Source organism: Mastigoproctus giganteus, chromosome 5 (assembly GCF_048544385.1).
Source record: "Mastigoproctus giganteus isolate SK-2022 chromosome 5, ASM4854438v1, whole genome shotgun sequence".
Lineage (NCBI taxonomy): Eukaryota > Metazoa > Arthropoda > Arachnida > Uropygi > Thelyphonidae > Mastigoproctus > Mastigoproctus giganteus.
In genome coordinates, this window is record NC_143579.1 from 99,244,752 (window position 1) to 99,271,894 (window position 27,143).

Consider the following 27,143-nt stretch of genomic DNA (forward strand, 5'->3'; position numbering starts at 1 on the left):
AAATATCCTGAATCTTGTTTTTCAGGCTTCTGCTCATTTCAATAGAAGCAGTGCAAGAATCACTTCCACCTCTGCCAGTGGCTACTGTTAATCTATTAGTCCTTGTATCCCCCCCCCCAACTAGCAGTTTTCCGACCCACCTAACACTGCCTCGACAGCATCAGCAAAAATTCTTGCACCCTTTCTATTTAAGTGTATCCCATCCCTGTAGAAGCAATCTCTCCTGTTAACAAGTACAGTCCAGGCTGAAAAAAATTCTACCCCTTGAGCCTTGCACAATCCCTCCAGGGCCGAATTGATCGACAAGGCTCTCATCATATACTCCCTCCTATCGTGCCTGGGCAGAATTGCAGACACTTTCAAGTTCAACCCTAATTCACGGCTTTTTTTCAACAGTGACCTGTACTTGCTAAGTAATTCCGCCGGTCTCCTACTCTTAATATCATTAGTGCCAACGTGTACAACTATATCACCTTTTGTGCCCTTAAAAGATGATATCCGCTCTACAACGTCATCAACCTTTGCCCCTGGCAGACATACCCTGGTCCTATTCCACCTATCCTTTTTACAAAGCATGTTCCCCGTTTCCCTGACAATAGAGTCACCAACAACTACTAGTTCCTGTGGGACCAGCGCATTCTGCCTAGGGGGCTGCCCCTGTGTTGCCTGATGGCCAAGTGCAAGCTCTGGCGTTGATGTGGGCAGCTGAGAGCTTGATGGGCCCCTCAATTTATTTCCTTCGAGGGCATCCACCCTGTCCTTCAAGGTCTCATAAAGGCCCATAACAACGCTGAGTTGTCGCCTGATTTCCTTGCACTCCTTACATCGTGCACACACAAAGACATCCCCCTTGGCAGTATCATGTCCCGTACCCGACTGCTCCGCAAACATCAAGCAAACAGTGCATTTTAATAGACTGTGATTCAGAGGGCAACTGCCCCCCCCCCCCCAGTTCTGCCCTGAACCACAGCACTCCCATTAGCTTGAGCCTTTTGCTTTGCTGCTCTGGTCAGAGTCATGATTCCGATTTAATTCAATAAAATTTAAAACAAAAATTAAATCCTTAAGTTATATCCCAAAACAGTTATGTTATATATATATATATATTTTTTTTTTTTTTCAGTATCTAGTGTTCCCTTTATACAACTTCCGTATCACGTGTACCACTATAGTTATGTATTAATTATTTGTTACGATTAAGTCGTTATATATATTTATAGAGTTAAAAATACAATTTAATTGACAATAAAGTTTATCAAGATTAATAGATTTACTGATTAATTGACAATATTATATTATGCAGTATACTACACTAAGCTTATGCTATTGTGTAAAAATGGCGGGAATTTACGAACGGTATTTCTACGGGCTCGTAAGTATTGATTAGCTTCGAAATCTCGCTATCTCAATTTAGAATAAACTAAGGATCCTGACTAGGTCTATAATCTACTTATAGAAGATAATTTGATATAACAATTGGTTAATAAATCGACTAAATTTGGTTAAAAGACCTCTCGTTCAATTTGTGACACGTGGATTTGATACCGTTACCGATACTAAGTAATATCTACGAAATCTCTGTCTAAGTTAAACTTTAAACTAAGTATCGTAACTAGGAATATAAAGCTACTCTAGAAAATAAGTTAATATGACAATTTAAACTAATAAAGCAGAAAATAAATCAGGAAAAACTTCTCTGTTTGAAGAGCAGTTTACTGATTTTAAGAGCAAATAGGGTATTGTGTATAGTTTTCACATTAATAGGATTCCTATCCCATTCTGTGAGAAGTTTATCAAAGTCGTTAAGATTTTGTGGCTTAATCCTCTTGTAGTCGCTGCGTTCTCGCTTAATTTTACCATTTTTTATCCCATTAATGTGCAAGTTTTTAGTTAGTTGAAAAATGGTATATGTACATTGTTTGGGGCTAGTGTAAGTGAAATTTCTACCATTGAATCTATTGTTTAGTCCGTGTGGGTAAAGGGATTTATATTGTAGAATAAACACTTCCATAATTTCCTTTTTGGCGGTGTTTTCCATTATTGCTAGGATGGCTATTGATATACAGTATTGGTAAAATTGTGTTTTTGGAAGAGTCTGAGTTCTATTGCATTGGTGTATTTGTCTGTAGCCTTGGCGCTGCTGTCTTTGGTGGGATTTTCATCGTATTTCTTTATTTGTGAACGGTGAAGATTTAATCTTATGTGCAATTCTGTACTGGTTTGCCCTATATATTGAATTCCATACTTTACATGTAATGAGGTATATAACATCTTTTGTATGGCAAAAAAATGGTGTATTATCAGAGGTTTGTTGGTGCTGGTTATGCATGTTTTGCATAGTTTACTGTTACATTTTTTAAATTTTAGTAATTTTTTTAAATATATATATATATATATATATATATATATATATATATATATATATATATATATAATGGTATATTTTTAAGATTAGACTAAGAAACCCTTTCACAGAATTGGCTAAACGAGTAGCGAACTATCTCTAAAATTATGAATAAATGTAGAGAGTATATACCAGCCATCCTTTTATTTGTTTACCCTTATAGTTAGCAGGAAGAAGTGTGTCATTTTATGATTATGTTAATTTTGTGTTTGTAAATTCCATATGATTAATACTAAATAATAAACTTGTTAATGCTAATAAAAATGAAAATGTCTGATCAATACAGAGAAATACATACAGCTCTACAGTAAACCACTTTAGTATCGTGAACAATAGGAAGAAAAAAATCCTCATGAACCGGAGGTTTCTGTAAAAGGATAATAGTGCAGTCAGGTCGCTTGTGGGCTTTGGAGAGAGTAAGGACCCCAGTATTGAATCCAAACTTATCAACAACTACCCAATTGTGGTTCCAAGGTAAACTGGGGTATTAGAAATCAATAAAATTATATAGAAAGTAAATAAAGAATAAAAATAAGTGAAAGATCCCCAGTTCCCGCAAAGTACGAAGCAGGACAAAGTTTGTCATCTTTTGCAAGGAATTGGGGTCTAGCTGCTTCAACAGTGAATACTATTTTAAGAGACAGTGCGTGTATAAAAGAACATGTTAAAGAATCAACACATTTAAGATCAACGGTGATCACAAAACAGTGTTCAGGTGCTATATCGAAGATGGAAAAGCTATTAATTAATATGGATGGAAATTAAGATTCAGAAGCAAGTGCCTATGAGTCCAATGGCCATTCAAGCGAAAGCAACAAGTATTTATGAAGATATGGTAGGGGGGGGGGGTAAAAATTAAAAGAACCTGAACAATAGAAGAAGCGAAGTAGCAAGTAGAAAGACAGTAAATTGAAAGGGTGCTCAAGTAAAGGTAGTCAACATTAATTTAATCCCTCTGTCATACCGCCACTTCGACAGGGTGTTGGCGTGTTCAAATGTATAATTTTTTTCACTTATTAACAAAAATGTTAATTAATGAAAAAAAATTAATGTTTAATTCAATACACATTAAAATTTTTCCACTAATTAACATTAGAAGTTCATCAAAACTCTGTATTGACACTCTGTAAAATAAAAAAAATAATAATGAAAAAAAAAAAAATTGGGGAAACTTCCTGTGTTCCAAACATAATATAAAACTGTCCTGTTTTTAACCTATTTGCTTAATGAATCCAGCATCGTAATTTTCGCTTTCTACTCGCAATTACCTGTATACATAAATGCGCAATACATCCAATTTAAACAACATCCATCTTGCAACTGAGAATAGAAAGGGTGAGTGGCTGGTGCTATCCAGTGAAACGTTCCTTCTAGTTTGACGTTAACGATCTGACGTTAGAAACGCTGTGTAGTTAGTTGTTTTGAAGGCGTTCAAAATATCAGTTGACGCTGAACGCTTTAAGCGCGCTCGTCTAGTGGCGGCGTTCTAAAGTACCAGCTTATACAAGGCGTTTGGAAAGTCACTATACACCAATTTCAAAGGAAAGTAAGTTTTTAATGTTTTTATTAAAAATCGTTTGTTATCGCACAGTTTTACTTATGAGTAGTCCATTACGACAGAGATTCAAATTGACCTTCACGGACATCCGAACAGGTCTGGACATGTTTAATTTTATTTTCAAATGCCTTCTTTAGTACTTCTTGTGTTTCTGTCGTAAGCAGCAGTTTGGAGTTCCTGAAGTGATCGTGTGTTTTCTTCGTAAATTTTATTTTTTGCTGCTCCCCACAGATAAAAATTAAGTGGCGAATGAGGGGTTCACAATTTTTTTTAGATTATTTGATCAGCAAAATTTTCTCGTAGGAGTGTCATCGATTGTGTAGCAGTATGGGTAGTAGCGGAATCTTTCTAAAACCACCTGTTCTTAATTTCATCCTCATTCAGTTCGTCGATGAATTGGTAGAGAATTACTGGAACAGTAACGTCCAGAGACGCTTTATTGAAGGTAGATCGAATGCTTCTTCTTCTTGAGGTAGCAACCTAAACACAAACCTTATGCTGATGAGGAGGTGTTTTATGTAGCCTGTGTGGATTTTCGGATGTCCATAATCGGGTATTTTTAGCATTCACATGCATCGACATATGGAACCACGCCTCATCAGTGAAAGAATGTAAGATAATCAACAACTACCCAATTGTGGTTCCAAGGTAAACTGGGGTATTAGAAATCAATAAAATTATATAGAAAGTAAATAAAGAATAAAAATAAGTGAAAGATCCCCAGTTCCCGCAAAGTACGAAGCAGGACAAAGTTTGTCATGTTTGTCATGTTTGTCAAAGTTTGTTCCGTCTTTTGCTTTATTTCGGAGATTTAATCCTAACCTTACACGTCTTACACGGCCACGCTGTGGGAAATGAGTAATTAACTACCCTTTCAGCGGTAAAATGCTCTTGCAGCATTTCTTATATACAGTAGATTCCTAATATGTGTAGATGCTCTTTCTTGCATAAAAATTGTCGTTTCCGGGGACCTCGTTGTTGCAGTTATGGAACAACAGGGTACGTGGTTATCCTGGGTACGAGGTTATCCTGTGCGGACGAAGCTCCTTGAAGCTCTTGGAACAGAGAAGTTTTTCCTGATTTATTTTCTGATTTATTACCTTAAATTGTCATATTAACTTATTTTCTAGAGTAGCTTTATATTCCTAGTTACGATACTTAGTTTAAAGTCTAACTTAGACAGAGATTTTGTAGGTATTACTTAGTATCGGTAACGGTATCAAATCCACGTGTTACAAATTGAACGAGAAGTCTTTTTTTTAACCAAATTTAGTCGATTTATTAACCAATTGTTATATCAAATTATCTTCTATAAGTAGATTATAGACCTAGTGAGGATCCTTAGTTTATTCTAAATTGAGATAGCGAGATTTGGAAGCTAATCAATACTTACGAGTCCGTAGAAGTACCGTTCGAGAATTCCCGCCATTTTTACATGATAGCATAAGCTTAGTGTAGTGCATAATATAATATTGTCAATTAATCAGTAAATCTATTAATCTTGATAAACTTTATTGTCAATTAAATTGTATTTTAACTCTATATATTTATAACGACTTAACCGTAACAAATAATTAATACATAACTATAGTGGTACACGTGATACGGAAGTTGTATAAACGGAACTCGTAGAAAACACTAGATACCGAAAAAAAAAAAAAAAAAAAAAAAATTAACATAACTGTTTTTGGATATAACTTAAGGATTTAATTTTTGTTTTGAAATTTTATTGAATTAAATCGGAATCATGACTCTGACCAGAGCAGCAAAGCAAAAGGCTCAAGCTAATGGGAGTGCTGTGGTTCAGGGGAGAACTGAGGGGGGCAGTTGCCCTCTGAATCACAGTCTTTTAAAATGCACTGTTTGCTTGATGTTTGCGGAGCAGTCGGGTACGGGACATGATGCTGCCAAGGGGGATGTCTTTGTGTGTGCACGATGTAAGGAGTGCAAGGAAATCAGGCGACAACTCAGCGTTGTTATGGGCCTTTATGAGAGCTTGAAGGACAGGGTGGATGCCCTCGAAGGAAATAAATTGAGGGGCCCATCAAGCTCTCAGCTGCCCACATCAACGCCAGAGCTTACACTTGGTCATCAGGCAACACAGAGGCAGCCCCCTAGGCAGAATGCGCTGGTCCCACAGGAACTAGTAGTTGTTGGTGACTCTATTGTCAGGGAAACGGGGAACATGCTTTGTAAAAAGGATAGGTGGAATAGGACCAGGGTATGTCTGCCAGGGGCAAAGGTTGATGACGTTGTAGAGCGGATATCATCTTTTAAGGGCACAAAAGGTGATATAGTTGTACACGTTGGCACTAATGATATTAAGAGTAGGAGACCGGCGGAATTACTTAGCAAGTACAGGTCACTGTTGAAAAAAAGCCGTGAATTAGGGTTGAATTTGAAAGTGTCTGCAATTCAGCCCAGACACGATAGGAGGGAGTATATGATGAGAGCCTTGTCGATCAATTCGGCCCTGGAGGGATTGTGCAAGGCTCAAGGGGTAGAATTTTTTTCAGCCTGGACTGTACTTGTTAACAGGAGAGATTGCTTCTACAGGGATGGGATACACTTAAATAGAAAGGGTGCAAGAATTTTTGCTGATGCTGTCGAGGCAGTGTTAGGTGGGTCGGAAAACTGCTAGTTGGGGGGGGATACAAGGACTAATAGATTAACAGTAGCCACTGGCAGAGGTGGAAGTGATTCTTGCACTGCTTCTATTGAAATGAGCAGAAGCCTGAAAAACAAGATTCAGGATATTTCAGAGACTGCTGGGAGTCATTGCGGTACAAGTAAACACATGGGTTGTGTTAGGGTAGCTAGGAATAGAAACAGGTGCATGTATACCTGCGTGTACACCAATGCTAGGCGTTTGGTAAATAAATTTGATGAATTTGAGGTATTGCTCAAAACATCAAGGGCAGATATTGTTGGGATATCGGAGACGTGGTGTCACACAGATATAAGTAATGCGGAACTGGAATTTGGGGAATACAATGTGTATAGAAAGGATAGACAGGACAGGAGGGGAGGAGGGGTTATGCTATTAGTTAAGAAACACAAAGTCCAAGGACGTGAAGCCAGTCGACATCGATGGACAGGGCAGTGTCGAGTCAGTTTGGTGTGACATAAGCATAGGGAAATCAAAATTGAGAGTAGGAGTGTGCTATAGGCCTAATGACTCTGATGAGTATAATAAGATATTGTACAGGGAAATAGAGTGGGCCAGTAAATCAGAGAGTCTTATAATGGGGGATTTTAATTTCCCAGATATTGACTGGAATTTGTGGGTTGGTCACTCGCACACTAGCAAGGCTTTTGTGGATTTATTGGATGATTGTTTTCTACATCAGCATGTTCGTGAGGCAACAAGAGGGAGCAATACTCTTGATCTGATTATCAGTAGCGATTCTTCATGCATTAAGAATCTGCAGATAAATGAACCACTAGGTGGCAGTGATCACAGTGTGTTGAAGTGGGATTTACTCAAGGAGGTAACTACCATCAGAGGTAAAGGGAAGGGTTTTTGTTTTCGTAAAGGCGACTATGATGGTCTGAGACAGTATTTAAATTCTATACAGTGGGACCAACTGATGATGTTACCAACAGCAAACTCAAAATGGGAAGCATTCAAGGAACTAATCTTGGAGGCTACCAGGCTTTACATACCAACTAAGAAATATTGTTCAAGGTTTAGGCCTAAATGGTTGTCAGATGAACTAATGAGACAGGTGGCAGAGAAGAAAAATGCATGGGATACATACAAATTAATGGGTGACATGGAAGCCTATGATAGATATAAGTTGGTCTGTAACCAAGTCACAAAGGAGATTAGGCAGGCAAAGGCAGACTACGAAAAATCCTTGGCAAAGGATGCAAAGAAAAACAGAAAAGAGTTCTTTACATATTTAAACTCAAGAAGGAAAGGGATGAATCAGATTGGTCCACTGGATATTGATTGTTCAACAGTTGAGGATCCTGCTCAGGTGGCTAACAATCTAAACGAGTATTTTGCATCTACATTCACGCATGAGGAGTTATTCAGGAAGGAGAATGATGTAGGTAAAGTAAACATTGGCAGTAGTGAGCTGGATGATTTTGTAATAACTCAGAAGAAAGTGGAGGAGAGATTGTTGAGGATAAACATAAAAAAGGCACCTGGGGTGGATGGGATCTATCCAGTTATATTAAAGGAGGCAGCAAAGGAAGTAAGCAAACCCCTAGCCATAATTATGAGAGCTTCTTTGGACTCAGGGGAGGTACCCATAGACTGGAGATGTGCAAATGTAACCCCAATTCACAAAGGAGGATCAAAGGCTGACACAAGTAATTATAGACCCGTTAGTTTAACTTCTGTTCCAGGTAAATTAATGGAGGCACTGGTTAAAGAAGCACTGCAGGATCATCTAGACAAGAATTCAGTTATAGCTGAGACGCAGCATGGTTTTGTTAAGGGCAGGTCTTGCCTGACCAATTTGATTGGATACTATGATGTAGTCACAAAAGAACTGGATGCAGGGAATAACTTTGATATTATATATTTGGATCTTAGAAAGGCTTTTGATACTGTTGCACATGGAAGACTGCTGCACAAATTGGAGCAGTGTGGCATTGGAGGCAAATTGCTGCTATGGATAAGGGGATGGTTGAGTGGCAGAAGACAGAGAGTGGTAATTAATGGACACTGCTCAACGTGGACTAATGTTATTAGTGGAGTTCCTCAGGGTTCAGTGTTGGGTCCGTTGTTGTTTTCGGTGTTTATGAATGATATTGATGATGGGATATCAAGTTTAATGTCCAAGTTTGCAGATGATACAAAGGTTGGCAGGGTTGTTAAGGACACTACTGACGCTATGCTGCTGCAACAGGATCTGGAAAGGTTGAACAGATGGGCTGAGAGGTGGCAAATGAAGTTTAACATTGACAAATGTAAAGTACTACATATGGGAAACAGTAACCCCAGAGCAACGTATCAACTCTGCGGTACTACACTGACAGTGGTGGAGAATGAAAAGGACCTGGGGGTAATTGTGCAGGCAGATATGAAGTTCTCTGAGCAGTGTAGACGAGCTGCAAGAGTAGCTCATGGTGTCTTGTCAATGATATACAGGAATTTTTCTAGCAGGGATAAGGAGGTGATTATTCCCTTGTATAAGGCAATGGTTAGGCCACATCTTGAGTACTGTATACAGGTCTGGAGGCCTCATTTCAAGAAGGATGTAGAGCTGCTGGAACGGGTACAGAGAAGGGCAACAAGATTAGTGAATGGAACAAAGGAACAAAGGGTTGCTCTTACGAAGAAAGGCTTAAGTTTTGCAAATTACAGAGTCTGGAAACTAGGCACCGGCGAGGTGATCTGATAGAGGTGTATAAGGCTTTGAATGGTTTGAGCATGCTCAATGCCAATGGGATTCTTCATCTTGCTCAGAATAATCACTCAGAGGGCATAAATTCAAATTGAGGAAGGACGGATGTCGGATAGATGTGCGGAAATTTGCCTTTGGCCAGCGGGTGGTTGGTTGGTGGAACCGACTTCCATCACTTGTTGTTGAAGTTGATAGCCTAAACAAATTTAAAGCTCAACTGGACAGGTACTTCGAACGAACGGAGGGGTGAAATGGCAGTTGTGTTTTTTTTTTTTTTTTTTGGCTGATGCTGAATAAGCTTGCTTTCTTGCATCATATGCCTCTACTAATGCTAATGCTAATGCTAACAGTAGTTAACATGTTCACATGTCCGTTGGGCGGTGAAAAAGTTAGAAATCCCACAGTTCTCTTCCAAAAATAATGGGCTGATAACCCTAGCCAACAATTTTTTTTTTTTTTTTTTTTTTTTTTTGTCATACCTTCGCAATGAAAATATGTGATTCTGGAGGAATAAACGCGCTGTTTCCGAAAATTACCATAAAAAGTCTCTATCAGTCTACATCAAAAGATGTACCAACGTTTAATGTTAAAATAAAGGGATATATGCGTATAATTCAAGTTTGAAATACAAATGTAAAAAAATATATTATACGTTCTCTATAACTCATTTAACTTCCGAAAAAATATCATAAATCATTGCGAAATACTGTAGTTATATTTCAATAATATATAATCAGCATAACTGTAATTGTCCTTAAAAACGTTTGCTACAACAGGATTTTCTCTTGTATTCCTGCTTACTTTCCCTCATAAGGAACCAGCATTAATCATCCATCATTATAGGATCCCAGCGACCTCTGTACTGCTTTTCCATCGTGGACATATATTGATGGAACCTCTCCCCCCCCCCTTGTTCATCACTCACATCTCCCAGATTTTCGGGGGGAAATTCGGGATGGGAATGAAGAATAGGAATTTTCAACGACATTCGCCAGCGCATATTTTTGTAGCACTCGAGTAAATTAGACACCAACATTTCATAGTTTTCTTTCCTATTACCCAAAAAACCATGTACTACCGCCTTAGATGATCACCAAGCTGCCAATTCAATCTCCTTTAAGTGGGTTTCAAACACATCGTCTTTCAGGAATTTCCTAATTTGGGGTCCTACAAAAATTCCTTCCTTAAGTTTGGCATATGTTAAATTAGGAAACATACTTCTCAAGTATGCAAATCCGTTACCTTCTTTATCTAGTCCCTTCACGAAATTTTTCATCGATACAAGTTTGAGTGCAGGAGTGGAAGAAGACTCTTGTTTGATTGCACTAAAGTAATATATTTTACATTACATTGTTATGGTATGAACTCGTCCCGCTTGTCCCAGTGTTGCACAACATAGGACACTCTCAACTTGCTTAACATCAAAATCGACCTGTGGACTATAGACAAGGCATATCGCGATGGCATCTTGTCCTATCTTGCTGTTTGTAAAGTACATTTATGTGAGTGCCGATTTTAGTTAGTTAACCGATGTCATTTCATGTTCTGCTCAACTTGCAGTCCTTTTTCGCTGTAATTACTATTTCATTTTTACATTTGATTATCATTTTTGCTTTGATCTATTAATTATTATAATTATTTTTTTATAAAACAAAATCACTCGTATAAACAACAAATTGTAAGATTCTTCTGGTTTCCTGTGTAAGGAATTACTGTTGTATAAAATTTATGTTAATAAAAAATCTTATTATTATTATTATTATTATGTTCTTCTGTCGCACGGCTGTCCCACAAACACAAAAAACAATTTTTTGTGAACTCCCCCCCCCCCCATGCACACCGACAAGCAAACCAATAACTTTAAGATCACTGCATATGTTCCAACCACAATCCTGTTATTTAATATCATGTAGAACCTTAGACATGCTTTAATGACTTTTTTTAAGTCCAACTGAATGAAACACAAGGATGGAAATTCGTGCCATTATGAAGCAAATCTGCTTTTAAACTTAATTTCGAGGCATCTATGAATAAACGCCATGCATCTGACTTATGCACGAGCCTAATTCTTTCAAATGTTCAATGTCTTTGCAAAAACACATACTGTCCTTCGTAGCAAAATATTTCGAAAACTTTCCATGTCTTTTTCGAAACAGTGAAATCTTTGTTCGTGCTGCGAGTATATTCCACTGCTGTAACTTAGAACCTAACCGTTCAGCTTGTTCTTTCGGCAAACTTTAAGTCTCGAACCAAATTCAACTCATCTTTTTTGATGAAATGTACCTCACTACCTGAGCTTACTGGCTGATAATCAATATCTTATGAAGTGGAGGCTTTCAGGGAATACTCAACTTGAACTTGATCACTATTACTTTCTGCATTACCGTTATCCCAAGTTCTGTGGGGGCACTGATACTGGCAAATCGTCAGTGTGGAACGGGCCGAATTGCAGAAGGTATATTTGGCTATATTATAGGATGGTTACTTTTTTTAGACATACCAAGTATATTTGTCATACAGAAGTAGCAATCATTAATGTGGTTGGATGGTTCTCGCCAAATCATTGGATTGCAAAAGTTAACGCTTTGAGTTTGCCATGTAACCACTTCTTAAGGTTTGTCGTACATGTGAGGCGCCCAAGGTCTGTCTTGGGCGCCTTTAATTAACAAATCACCAATTTTACATCCGAAATAAAAAGAATACGAAAGTTTTGTAATGTCATAGATTCCTTTGAGTCTTTGGGGTAAACTGTCCACAACCATAATAAAAATTGTCAGAATGATATGTAGACTTCCTATGCGTCTGCTTATTCATTGTAGCACTAAATGAATTTCTGAAAACGTAAATTCAGTTTTGAACGCTAGAATTTCAAAACAACACAAATTCAATTTTTATTACTACGCAGACGTGGCAACCTACTAATTCTACTCGTGTGAAACACTGAAAGGAAAAATATTTGCGAATCGGCAGGTAGAGCCGGAAATTATTTCACTGCTACCGCAAGGGTTGCGGGCCACACCCTCCTACTCTCGAGGGGCTGTTTATGTTTGGAGGACAGATTTACAACCCTGAGAACATGTCACAATCAGTTAATACTTGGAAAACCTTGGCACAGCCTACAAAAATCCTCACCAAAAACGCTGTGGTTCTCTTCAAATTGTAAATAACAGCAGATCCTCCCCCATAGGGAGGATCTGCTGTTAGGTAAGGTGTGTAAGGTATAAGGTATGTTAGTGTCTAACGGCTCCTGGGTTTTCTCCCATCTCGGCGGGTGTATCGGGCCAGAGATTTGAAGGTGTGTGGGGGTCATGTGCTGTATATTGTGTTGTGCCCTTTATTCTTCCGGTCTATTAGCCGCCGAGCCCCTAGTGGGACCCCACGTTACCACACCGTACCAGGGGGGGAGACTGACGGGGTGTACCACTGATGCTAAAGTACTCTGGTGGCTCCTGCCACCTACTTTCTTGGGATTTCAGTGGCTAGGACCAGATTTGAGAATGAGATGATCCCTGTTTCTTGAGAAACGGTTGTAATTTTAACAGAGCTTAGGGTTGTTCGCTGAAAACTTGTTCTAGGGTCAAATAGGTCGGGCAATAATTTTGGTGTATTTAGATTTAGACCTGTGGGGTTTATATATAAACAAACCGGTTGTGTAAGAGAAAATAAGGGAGGAAGACAGAAGACTGGAGGGTAGGAAACAGAAGGAAGGGGACGACAGGGAAGTTGGGCCCTGCTGACAGTGTGGCATGCCCAGTACCTCATCAGAGAGAAGTGTGGGGTGGCGGGTGGACGAAAAACCACCCCTCACACAAAAAAAAGAGAAGAAGAAAAAAAAAAAAAGCATTGTGTAAGAGAAAAATAGGGGGAGAGGGGGGTAAAAGGCCGGATGGTAGGAAACAGAAGAAAGAAGCCAATAGGAAGATGGCCCCTGCTGACAGTGTGGCATGCCCAATGCCTCACCAGAGGGAAGAGTGGGTTGGCGGGGGGGGGACAGAAAACCACCCCAAGGAAGAAAAAAAAGAGAGAAAGAGATACCCTTCAAGTGCAGGGTAGGTACGGCTAGCACAGCTAGTCAGTAGGAGCCGACAACTTGGTGGAAATCTAGCAGCGTAAGTGTTTTGGTGGGTGGGTCACGTTTGAGGAGGTCTAGTCCAGGTGTCGTCATTGGGACTCCATTTGGTGAGTCTGTGTCGAAGGCACAGGCTGGTATAGTAGTCCATGATAACGAATAGTGGGGAGGTCAAAACCGGGAGTCCAAGATCTGATGGTCAAGTCCAGGGATCGATGGTAGGTCTCTTCTTGATGAGATGTGTCATGTCTGGTGGGGAGAAGTTGGTTCAGGAGTCAGTGATGAGGAATTTTTCAAGGTATGTGAGGACCTTGTCTTTGATTGCACTGTCCCAACCAAGTGACTACTCGAGATGTGAGGGATCAAGTTGGGGTCTGTACTCCGGTTGGTTTGTTGATCAAGTCTTGTGTAAGTTGGTCCAAGGCATTAGTATCCTTGGCTCAGCGATGCGCAGCAACAATTGGCAGCCATAGTTGTTTTGATCTATTGATTTGGATAATATGGTGGTGGTAGCGCTTTCTGCCTGGTAAATAGGTCCATTGCAAATTGAGTCAGAGCTCGGTAAGTTTCTTCATTCTGTAGGGTGAGGTGTTCTTGATTTTGGTAGTTGAAGCGTAGTTTCGTTATTAGGATCCTCCTGAAGTCTTCGTAGATTTCACAGCTGTGGGGAAAGTGTTCACACGTCTGATCCTCTCCACAGTGGCAGCGTTGTGAGTCTGAAATTCCGAAGTCATGTAGTTTTTTCTGAAAGCAGCCATCTCCAGTGAGGAGGTAGGTAGCATAGAAGCCCGGTGAAAACCAGCCAGATGTGAGAGGGTAGGAGGCCCTGACATCCAGGAAAAATCTTTTGGTGACAGCGCCTTTAGTTGAGGTCTGCCATCTTTCTTGCCAGGTGTCTGTTAGATGTTCATTAAGTCTCTTCTTTTCAGTGTTTCTATTATTTTCTGGGTCAGTGGTGAAACCAGCGCAGGTAACTGCTCTTCCTTTGACTAATTGGTAAAGCAACCCATGATGAACAATCTCCAAGTCCAGTGAGGATCTGGAGCACATGGTTGCTGACAGTGTGACAGACTCGTGAAGACAGAAAGAGAAGAGAGCACTGGATAGTTCCTAGGCGCGATCTGTTTACAACTGTATTGGCCTTTTTGTACAAAACTCCAGAGGCATAAGCCATAACCGGGATGCCTTATAGAAGAGGGCGAGCGTTCTCTTCTTCAGGAAGTATACTGCCCAAATCTCAAGAGTTCCGGGCAACTCTTGAGATTTGGGCAGCATACTTCCTTATCTTAATCCTGAGTTGGTTTAGATGAGGGGTGAAGGAAAGGTTTTTCTCTAAGAGCAATCCTAGATATTTAAGCTCTGTTTTTAGTTTTACTGTAACACCATTGACTTTGATTTGGGGTGGTCTTCTCAGATCAAGAGTACCGTTTAGTAGGATCGAATTCGTTTTCTCTGGGAAGATCTTTACGTTGTTATGCTCTGCCCAAGCTTGAAGAGTAGAGATGGCCTGGTTGGCAGTCGCTTCCAGTTGGGCTCTGTTATTGGCAGAAAAGAGCATGATGAGGTCATCTGCATAGACCTGGGTCTGTACATTGTTGAGTTTGGTGTTCAAGAAATCATCCAGCAAGCACCAGATTCCAGAGGAGAGGCCCCAGGACAGACCGATGAGGGTATACCCTGAAGACGCTGCAGTGGGGAGCAGACACGACAACTCACCGGTCCTGGAGATAGGTCTTGATGCATCTATATGTTTTCTGGGACCTGCACGCTCAGGAGCCTGCCCAGGACGCTGGGCCACCAGAGGGAATCGAAGGCATTAGCAAAGTCGAAGGAAATTAGTAGAAAGTATTTGGAGTTGCAGTTGGTAGCAGCTTCAATGATTGTTTCCAGTGCATCTACCGTGGAGCGTCCTTTCCGGAAACCGTACTGGTTAGGCGAGGAGAGACCAGTGGATGATCTCCCATAGAATAGTTGGCTTCTATTCTATGGAAGATCATCCGTTCGAGAAGTTTGCTGAAGACTGGCAGCAGTGCAATGGGCCGGTAAGATTGTGGCAGATCGTGTGGCTTGGTTGCATTCTTCAATATAAGTCTAACGGTTGCAGTCCTCCTCTGTGTGGGGAAGAATCCTTGGTGGAGACAGTGGTTTAACAGGTTGAGTATTGTAGTGGAAATAAGTTCAATGGCTTTCTGGACGATTTCTGGATCGAGCATGTCTCTGCATGGAGCCTTCTTGTTTGTGATTCTAGATGCAGCTAAGTTGAGCTCCGTTGGGGGTGAAGGGTTCTTCAATTGCAGTTGTCCGATATGTTTCATTTTCTGTGCAAAGCTGTAGCTGTTCTGTTGTGTGTGGGTCAACAGGCTGCTGGAATGTAGCATTTAGAATATTATAGACAGTGTCTTGCCACGATCTGGTGTAGAATCCGTTCGGTAATTTTGCGGTTGATACGACAACGCCCAGGGATCAACGTTTCCTTCAGTGCTTGCCAGGGCTTCCCATGAGCGCCTTTTGCATTGTTTTATTGGTGTGGTGTACTGGTTCCTGGTCACGTTGATTCATTTAGTTTAACAACGTTGTTCCAAGCCATGATGTTAAAAAAAAAAAAAAGTCTGAGACTATTTTTAAAAATGTATATGCAAAACAACCATTATGAATTAAAAAATTCTCTTCGTGACACTCAGCATAGACAGGTTTTGGATTCAATTATACTGGGGTTCCACATTTTTTTAAAATCAGTTGCATTCAATGTTACACATTGATACAATTTAAATCATTTCTATGCCTGCACTGAAATATAACCAGACAGCCTTCATAATTGACCTCCTGCTTTTGCTTAATTCCATCAGTTAACTTTTATTCAAATCAAAGAATATTTCCAGAAACTAGTTCTGTTTAAAATGTAAATACTCATCCCTTTTTTTTGACTGAGTAAAGTAAAAATATTTTACCATCATGGCAAAAGTAACTGACATCCATTCTACATCATGGTTTTGGAAAAAAAAAATTCTGTAAAAGAAACTTAAGCACCCCATTTGCACCATTATATTTGTATTTTTGTCAGCAGAAAATACAAAGACTTGTCAATATTTTGTTTTGATTTAATACATCTGAATATTCTTTTTAACTCCATCTGCAGCCATATTCCATCAAACAAACTTAAGCATTTTATTATTTGACATACTAAATAATCACATTATTCGCTGAAATGGAAACTTGGTCTAAAAAAAAAAAAAAAAACTATCTTATTGCTGCAGTAAAGCCTCTGTTTCTTCTGGAGGCCATGTTCTTCTTGCACGTTGATAACGTTTTCGTGCCTAAATGACTTCGCGTCTAAGAGCCTGAAGTTCTGGAGACCACCAGGGAACAGCACCAGGTGTGCTGTCTTCTTTTTGATAGCCTTGTTTGCAGCATTAGTGACGAGCTGTGTAATTGTGCATTGATGTTGGTCTGGGCTGAGGCTGCTAGGATTGAAGCAGCTGGCTGCACTGGTCAATTCCTCCTTAAAAAGGGTCCAGTCAGCCTTATTCAGAGCATATCTTCTTTGTTGAGTTAGGTTGGTTGGTTGAGTGCCTAGTGAACGGTGTAGTTGGAAGGTTAGTATCCCGTGGTCAGAGGTGGTCCAGTCCTCACGGACTGTCCAGGAAGCAAGATGCTGGGCAATGGAGCTTGGACATCTATGGTAGCTTCCCACAGGGTACTGGAGAAAGTTGGCAGGCAGTTAGGTTTGTTTAGAATGACCAGGTTGCTGTTAGACAGGTAGTCCTCAAGACTTTGGCCATTTCTATTTCCTTTGTGATCTTCAGTTCGGCTGTGCCAAGCTGGGGACCTGCAGTTAATCAGCCCCTACAATGAGTTTTGCACTTGGCATTTGTAGCTGGATAGTCTGTAGATATCAGATGGCAGTAAGAATATCTTCCCCTGGTCAACAGTATATTGAAGCTAAGCAGAATTGCCCCAGTGGTGAAATTACATGGGCACAGACAGCCCAGCTAGTACACAGATCAGTGATTCTGGTGACAGTCAGTTCGGGATTGTGAACGACGATCACGGCCCAGGGTGTATCACCATCAACCTGGACCACTTTAAATCTTAAGGGGGTAGCCTTTACCTCCTTGTTATCAGAGAACTTAGATGTACTGGCTCCTGAAGGAGCAGTACATCTAAATTCTCTTTATCTACCTTTTTGACCAGTTGCACAGCAACACCCTTAGACCATCGAGCGCTATGTTGTGCTATTTTCATGGTGTGGATATTTAAGTTTGGTCTGTTACTCCCCATATTCTATTTTTGATTGTTGAGCGCTTCTGCCTTTGAGATAAACTGGGCAACTGCAGTCATGGAGTGAATGGTTGGCTGGCACCTTTAGGGCCTTGCAATCGGCACATGTGGGAGGTTGAGACGTTTTTGGGCATATTGCGTTCCCATGCCCCATTTCGGCACAGTGGCCACAGGTGGGCAGATTTTGCACGTGTGCGTGGTGTGGCCGAAATGGCAGCACTTTAACATTCGGGGACGGCTACCTAAAGTGGTGGCTGCCCCAGTTAATGTAAATTCTTGTTTGCTGGGAGAGGATCTTCCAGTGTTTGGGTGATAGCTCAAAGACCCAGTTAGTGGCGTGCCCAGCTCTGGTTTTTGTTTGGAATTTAGGGATTATGTGAAAAGTCGGTTCTTTATCCAGGAGTTCCTGTGGAAAATTTCGTTTTGCAAGTCCTCTGGAGGGAGATCCTTGTCCACGTCTAGTATCAGTATACATGGGGCCCTTTTGTCTGGGGGGGGGGGGCTCAGCCAAAAGTCCCAGAGATGGTATTTTAGAGTATTTAACAATCATTTCAGCATCCTCGTTTGTGGCGGTCTCTATGATTACTCCTGTATTTCGCGTTTTGCGAATTGACATGATTTTAGTGTTCTTTAAGTTATCTGTCAAGGAGTCCATGACGGTCTTCATGACCTCCTCACTGGACATACGACCTTCACTGGTGAGCGGTTTAAGTACCACTAGGTTAGGTCTGGGTGATAGAGTTTTCTTCCGTGCAGTTTTTAGGTTGGCATCCGGGTTGTTTGTCTGGTAGCCCACCTCTGACATCCAGGAATAAAGTCTAGTGTTGGGTTCCTCAGCGCTTGGACATATGTGGAGTGGCGCTGTCGCATTTGTTTTACTCCACAGTCAGTGTAGGCTTCCAATTTTGCAGTTACCTTTTTCTTTCCAGGTGAGTCTGGATAAGCAGCGATTCCAGCTTATTCCATAGGGTGACGATTTCTGTCCTAAGAAGCGTTGTAACTCTGTTAGTTGGCTCTTTGAGCAAGTTCTCCAGTGCTACTCTGAGCTGTAGCGATTGTTGGATAACTGTCCCCTCAGGCATGTTGGGGTCCACAGGAATGTCAGGTTGTCTCTTGTCTGTGTACTCGGTTTGGGAGGGGGGTTTCATGGTTCCTCTGTTTTGAGATTTTAACCTGGTTTCCCGATCAAATTTGGTACCGATTACTTTTATGTTCCTCTTAGTGGGAGGTTCAGTTTGAGACCCCTCATGTTCTTCGTGTTGCTCTGCTATTTCAGGGTTGTCAGTATAACTTAATACTGACAAACAGTATAACTTAATACTGACAAACACAACACTGGCAGGGTTGTGTTTGCAGCCGATTTCCTGGATTTACCCTCCATTTTGAGCAGATACGGATTGGCAAGTTCACTGCGGATGAGCGAGTAGCGAGACAGTCTCACAGAAATTGAGGGCAGATGATACCTGCTACATGTTAGTAGGTGAACCAACTTATGAAGTGCTACACAAGAACAGCTACCACCAATAGGATTTACAATATAAGTCACGTGCTATTTGCCCTGGGATGAAATCCATTGGTCATTATAATGGTATTAAGTTAGACCAGTGATTATTCTTTATAGCTTGAAATTACTCTATTTACTCTATATATTGTATATGCTACTATATTGCTATTATATTATTACTGTATGTCCTGGAAGCACAACCATTTATCTTAAATATTCTGTACTTTGCATATTACGTTGATTATCAAAGTCAATCGTTATTACCTGGTTAGCTAATTTTCACTGAGTTGTAGTTGATGATAGATCTCAGCCAATGATGCGGTCAGGTTCAGGTTACGTTTATGACGTCAAGAGTCAAAGAAAACAACTGCAGGGAAAGCCCTGCTTTGTTTTTAGCAATCCAGGAAAACGATATGGCCGCCTCCAAGTGACATAATCATTTCACACATATAAAGCTGACAATAAAAACCAGAAATAGTATTAATCTTTATAAAAATCATATTTTCAAAAATCGGAAGTTTGTCTCGATATCTGAATTCAATTAAAATTAATTATATTAAAGGAACACAGCCAAAGCATTTTAAATTCTAGAATGTTAACCAATGGACACCGTATAAAGCGTTGCCATATTGCCTAGCATACGGCGAAATCAAAATTTTGAAATAGTCATATCTTTTGGTTACCTTTGCCGATCGTGACGATATAGATGCCTGCAGATAGATCTCGACGAGTGGAACACTCGAAACACAGAATAAAATCAATTCAAACACTTTGGAACACTATTTGACACAATATTCTGAGGAGCACAGGAATTATAAGTCTGGTAAAGCACGACCGCCAGCGCCCTCCCTGCTGTTACGTAAAGTGTAAAGTGTATTTAGGGTCAGACGGCACCGGGGGTTTCCCCCATCACCGCGTAGTTTACATTGTGGTGTGATACAGTTCGCTGTAAAAGTCAGAGATTTAAAAGTGTGTGGATCTTGGAATGTGTGGTGTCATGTACCATTGTTCTTCTGGCCATTTAGCCGTCAGACCTCTACTGAAACCCGACATTGCCCGCACTTCGCCCTGTGGAGGGGCGAAGTGCGGGCAATGTCGGGTTTCTAGACCAGGTACTTAAATTGTTTGTATTTACTTTGGCAGGTTCTGCCACCTAATTTCCTGAGATTTCAGTGGCTAGGACCTAAAAAAAATATATAACAAAAATTTTTTTTTTTAAATAATAAATAAATAAAAATAAATAAATGTATATATACATATAGTCATTATTTAATAATCGATTGCATGGGGAGAGCGCTTGAACTCTGAGAGGCCAAAATGTGAGCGAAAAGTAATTTGGACAAAGTTAAATTTTGACCTGTGGGGCGTATGCTAGCGTGAAGATAGAGAGGGAAGGGAGATGAAAGCTGGGGGGGAAAGGCAGAAAGATGGGGTCAATAGTGAAGACGATCCCAATCAGATGTCAGTGGGGCTTGCCCATGTCCCACCGGAGAGAAAAAGAAGGGTGGCGAGGAGGGCACAGGAGGCCTGTCAACCTCCCCGCCACCAGAGAGGCTAAAGTGGGCCAGATAAGGGAAATGGCACAGATCGCCAATAAGGCTCGGTGACAATATACTTGTTATTTGGTCAAATCTTTGGGTCGAGTCCGTGGTTATCACATCGAGGTGTTTGGTCCAGTCCATGATTCTCACGGAGTAGCAATATGTCTGCTTTTGGACAGTTCCTTGGGTCGAGTCCATGGGTCTTGCCTGTGGTTGTCACATCCAGGGTCTGGTCCAGCCCAATCAGTGTTCATATTTCAAGTGATGTGGTCCTATCCTAAGTAGTTTGGTTCAGTTGGTCGAGTGTCTGTCCATGGAAATTGTGTAGTAGTTTACTTGGCCAGGTTATTCATGGTTGGTTTGGTAGATTCTGGTGATCTTTGGTGGTTTCGTTGAGTGAGTTAGCTAGGGTTTACGTTGGTTGTGGTTGCTGGGATTGTGGCACAGGGAAGGCTCGTCTTCTGTCAAAGAGGTCCTGTGCATATTTTGTTAGTGCCCTGTAACCGCCCCCCCTCCTCCTCTAGTATACGGTCCTCTTGGTTCTGTAATACATATTGGATTTCAGTGATAAGGCAGCATCGCAGGTCGTCATATAAATGACAGTGGTGCATAAGATGCTCTCATGTTTCTATCATTCCACAATAGCATGGGGGGGGGGGGGTATCACTGAGTCTAAAGTTTGATAGTTTATGTCTGATGGCGCCGTGACCAGTAATCAGGTAGGTAACCAGCATTCCTGGGGAGAACCAGTGTGGATATTCCGGGTAGACGGCTTGTATTATTGGCACGAATTTCTGTGTAATTTATCCTTTTGATGAGCTCTCCCAGCGTGTTTGCCAGATTTGTTGAAGATGTAAGGTGAGTCTCCTCTTCTCTATTTTGGGGTGTTAAATCTTGACAAGTAGCAGGTTTGCCTTCGGAAAGGTTGTAGAGGAGGCTACAGCAATCTATCTCGAGGTCCAGGGGAAGGGCTCCCATAAGGACTTGGAGTGCATGAGTGCTGACCGTGTTGCAGGCTCAGGAGATCATGAGCAGGATGTATCTCTGTACAGTTTCAAGCTTTCTTCTGTTTGTTGCGGTTGTCGCTTTTTTATACCAGACGCATACGGGATGACTGGCAGAAAGACAGTTTTGTGGAAGAGGGCGAGAGCCTTTTTCCTCAGACATCAGTCCTTACGGATGATTCTTGCAAAGAGAGATAAGAAATTTCTAATTTTGTTCGGAGAGGTAGTTTATATGGGGGGTGAAGGATAAATTTCTGTCTAGAATTACACCGCAGTGCTGCATTTCTGTTGTAAGCTTAATAGTGGTCCCATTTACTTTGATTTGGGGAGGTCTCCTGATGTCCAGGGGTCCCCCCGGAGTAGGATCGAATCTTGAAAAACAGCAAATCTTGTTTTTGCTGAAGATATTGCTAGGTTGTTTCTATCAGCCCATTGTTGTAGGGTGGCAAGCTCCCGGTTTGCTGTATTTTCCAAATTTGCTCTGCTGCCCTCAACCAGCATCAGAATGAGGTCGTCTGTGTAGGCTTGGGATGTGACATTTCGGAGATTGAGATTTAGAAATCTGTCCAGGACCACGTTCCAAAGAAGTGGGCCCAGAACGCAGCCTTGTGGGCATCCTCTGTAAATTTATATTGCTGCTGTGCAGTATGGAGCAGTGACTTTGACAGATCTGTTGGATAGATATGTACTTATGCACTTAAATAGGTTGATTGGAAGGTTGGCCTCCCAGAGCCTGCCGACGACGCTTGGCCACCAGAGGGTGTCAAACGCCCTGGCGAAGTCGATTGCAATGACGAGAAAGTATTTCCGATCTGTAGTGGCAGCATTGACAATGTTTTGCAGGACATCGGTTTGGAGTGTCCTTGCCGGAGGCTGAACTGATTCGATGACTCTAGACCACTATTTGAATAGTGGTTTTTCTATCCTATTTCTTAGCAGGTATTCCAGCAATTTGCTGAGTACTGTCAGGAGTGCTATGGGTTGATAGGTCCCCGTGAGGTCCTGCCACTTTGATGGATTTTTTAGGATTAGTTTGAGCGTTGCCACCCTCCAAGCATGGGGGGAAGTATCCTTCTTTTAGGCATTTGTTGTGTTGTGTAATTTTAATATTTCCTCTGGAATGGTCTCGACTGTCTTCTTAATAATCTCAGGTTCTAAGAGATCTCCCCCCGGCGGACTTTTTGTTCCTCAGCTTGGCAACCGCAATCTCCAGCTCAATCCTGTGAACGGTTCCTCATCTTGTGTTGCTGTGTAGGAGATATTTTGTTGGCAAAGCTCTGTTTGCTCCAGGGTGATGGATCCAGATGTTCTGGAAAGATGCCATCTAGGATGTAGTTAATTGATTCTTGCCATGTCTTTGTATATTCTCCGTGCGATTTCCTGGTTGTGGGAATGACTTCTCCTCTTGGGAGTTTGTTAGAGGTCACCTGATAGACCACTCCCCAGGGGTCTTAATTTCCTGCTGTGGAGACCAGATGCTCCCCGTGCATTTTTTCTTTCTCGAATTTTGGCTGCTTATCGATTCCTTGCTGTACAATATTGCTCTCGTAGCGCTTCGACTTTTGCAGCTGGCCAGCTACATCTGGCGTGTAGGAAATTTTTTCGGCATGCGTTTGCTGAATGTCTTAATACTTAATAACTGCAGCTCGGGACTCCACCAGGGTACTGCTCCTGGAGACTGTTTCTTTTTATGGATTTGTCTGCAGCCTCTGTGATGAGCTTCACCAGTTCAGCTTCGTGTTGGTCTGGACTTGATTCTTCCATTTTGAGTGTATGTGCAGTCATCTGTAAGGTTTCCTGGAACAGGTCTTTTCAAAAGCCCTACCAGCTTTTCAAAAGCATACCTGTGCTCCATTTGTCTAGGTATTGTGTTTCTGACTATTGATCGATTCAGCTAGAAAGTAATTGTTCTGTGGTCGGATGTAGTCCAGTTTTCAGTAACAGTCCAAGAGGTGATGTGGTCCGCGATAGATCTGGTGGCCAGAGTAATGTCTATCATGGTCTCCCCCATCGTACTATAGAATGTCGGGAGATTGTTTGTCTGGTTTAGTATTGAGTAGGAGATCTAATTGAACCGGAGATAGCAAAAGAAGCAATGGAACATATACCGGAATTACTGCTAAAACTATTCAATTGCTGCCTGGAAGCAAGTAAATTTCCACTACAGTGGAAAAAGGCAAATTTAAAACTGCTCCTAAAAAACCCAACAAAGCCACCAGAGACACCTAGTTCCTACAGACCCATAGCCCTGCTACCAACCCTTAGTAAAATATTCGCAAGGCTGCTACATACCAGAATCACAAGACATTATAATGAAGTAAATCCTAACATGACAAAGCAATATGGATTTACTCCTGGCTAATCCACTATCGAAGCAATACAGAACCTCCTCTCTAGAGCCACCCATTGTCAAAGGAAATACTTCCTCGTCATCGCAGTGGATTTCGCTGGGGAGTTCGACACCCTCTGGTGATGGAGCGTCTTGGCGAGACTCAGAGCTGCCAACTTTCCATTGAATCTTTATTATTGCATGAAGGATTACCTGGCTGATAGAGAAGTGCAACTTACCACACCATATAAATGCCTCAGTCGCCCAGTCCGCAGGGGCTGCCCCCAGGGTTCTGTTCTGGGACCGCTCCTGTGGAAAATTGTCTTAGACGAATTCCTCGCCATGGATCTGGGTGGTGTGGAGGCCCAGGCCTATGCAGATGACTTGGTCTTGACCATCGAGGCTGACAGCAGATCCTCCTTAGAAATGCAGGCAAATGATGCCCAGCAAAAGCTGCTAGATTGGACGAAGCTACACTTGCTCAAACTAGCACCCGACAAGACAAAATCGGTGCTGCTAAAAGGTATGCTAGACTTAAGGAGACCACCACAAATTAAGATTGAGAACAAAACAGTTAAGCTGTGCGAACAGATTAAATACCTAGGAATAATCCTGGACAGAAAATTAAATTTCAAGCCACACCTATAATATATTAAACAAAAGATAAGAAGATACGCGGCCCTCATCGCTAGTATCACTCGCAGGGACTGGGGACTCAGATGTACTACCCTGTCTCTGTACTACAAAGCTCTCTTCATCCCTGCCATCACATATGGCTCCCCTGTCTAGTACACGAGGGCGGCACTAGAAGTGAATAAACGGATCCTTGAAACCATTTAGAGGACTATCCTCCTTACTATGTCGAGAGCAACTAGAACGACTAGCACGGCTGCCCTCCAAGTCCTGGTAGGAGTTCTGCCCCTGGATCTCGAAGCTATCCGCTGTGGTCTGCTCTACCATCTTGCCAGAAACATATCGGCTACAATGTATGACCTCACCACTGACATCACTAATGACCGCAACTGTGAGAAGAGAAGAATCACCAACCACCTCGTCCAGATTTGGCAGAGATGGAGCAACACAGAAAAAGGTGCAGTGACCAGAAGATTCCTCCCCACTCTCACCAAGCTGTACCCTAAGGCGCCAGCGTGGTTTCACCTTGGTCGAAATACCACCTTCCTCCTTACAGGGCACGGCCCGTTTAAAGCTAAACTTCACCAACTTGGCATCATAAATAACGCGGACTGTCCCTGTGGCAACCCAGAGTCCTGGAGACACTTAATGTTTGAGTGCGATTTGTATGATGAGCTACGACTACGCCTAATAACAGCAATCCAATATATCCCAGACAACCAAGAACCCAGACTGTTAGACACTCAGGAGGACTACAAGGCACTCAGTCAATATGCCCAGGATCTATTTTATAGAAGGAAAACAATGATAGAAATATACCAAAGGCAACCCGACTAGAAAGAATGCAGGAGGTCAAACAAGTAAAAATAAACTCAGCTTACAACAGAAAGTCAAGACTGTAGGATGATTTGGTTGGCCTACTGTCGACCCAAAACTGCACTCCCTTGTGCGGTTTTTTTTTTTTTTTTTTGGGGGAGGGGGTATTTGTTCTTCTCCTCTCCTCCCCATATTTTTTATTTATTTATTTTATTTATTATTTTTTTTAAATTTTTTATTTATTTATTTATTATTTTTATTTTTTTTATTTTTTCCCTCTCCTCGCCTCCCCATGTTGTGGGGCATGGGCATGCCCCACTTAAAATGGGGGATCACCTTCCTATCCGACCCCTTCTTCTATTTCATTCTCCCGTCTACACTCTCCCTCCCATTACTTTCTCTTGTACAGCGATTGCCCCACATGTCCAAATTGAAATCACATCAAATTTTGCCCGACCTTTTAGGCTCTCTAGAAATAGTTCTTTCAGCGTAAAACCCCACGCAGCGCTTTCTAAACGCAATTTTACTTAAATCAACAGCGATAACTCCAACCTTTATTTTAGGTCCTAGTCACCGAAATCCCAGGAAAGTAAGTGGCAGGACCTGCCAGAGTATAATTAGTCTCTTGGTACACCCGGCCGGCGTCCCCGTCGCTAGGTATGGTAACACCGGGTCCCACTGGGGGCCCGACGGCCAACAGGCCGGATGAACAATGGGCACAACAAACTACATACCACATGACCCATACATTATTTTTAAACCTCTGGCATAGACAGGGTACTGTCACTCGATACATAGAACATACGCGGAGATGGGAGAAATCCCCGGAGCCGTCAGACCCTCAACATACCTATACCTATACCTATTGAGTAGGAGCTATTTTGTAGACGTCAGAGTGCCCAGCACATGGATGACTGAACCCAGGGTATCCCAGCAGAACATTGCCCAAAGCATGACACCGCCGCCGCCGGCTTGTTTTCGTCCCATGGTGCATCCAGGCGCCATAACTTCCTCAGGTAAATGACGCACACGTACCTAGCCATCCAGATCCTATTGCAGTAGCGTATGTCATTACTCTCATTAACAACCCTGCCAACCTTCTTATCCTCTGCAGGAAACGTGATTCATCGCACCAGACGACCTTCTTCTAATTGCTCAATGTCCAGTTTTGATGCTCGCATGACCATTGTAGACGCTGTCGCTGATGAACCGTTGTTAGCATGGGCACTTGGAGCGGCCTGCGGCTACACCGCCCCATTTTCAGCAGGGTTCGATGTACTGTGCGTTGTGACATATTACTCCCATCACCAGCATTCCAATTACTGGCGAGTTGCGCCACAATCACTCTTCTGTTGCCAAGTGTCATCCGGGAGAGCTTTCGCTCACCTCGAGCATCGATGAGCCGTGGTCGTCCGCGTCGGCGGTTCGTGGGATTTCACTCCTCGGACCACTTTCGGTAGGTACTAACCATGGCTGACTGTGAGCACCCCACCAACCATCTGTTTTGGATATGCTCTGGTCTGCATGTGTAGCACAGTGGTATCGTCATCGTCCTCCCCACACCAGGTGGAAAAGGCTGGGTTCGAATCCCGTCGATGACGCAAGGAACTTTTATGGGCTTTTTTCACTCTGTGGCTGAGTTAG

At 41.9% G+C, this 27,143-nt stretch overlaps 1 long non-coding RNA gene across 1 annotated transcript in view; it reads right to left on the minus strand.

Annotated features, from left to right (window-relative positions):
- Positions 1–19,948, minus strand: part of LOC150085582 (uncharacterized) — a 115,364-nt gene extending 95,416 nt beyond the window's left edge. Inside the window, exon 1 of the long non-coding RNA XR_016546995.1 lies at positions 19,860–19,948. This is a non-coding gene — a long non-coding RNA (uncharacterized LOC150085582). The remainder of the gene's footprint in view (positions 1–19,859) is intronic.
- Positions 19,949–27,143: the final 7,195 nt, after the last annotated feature.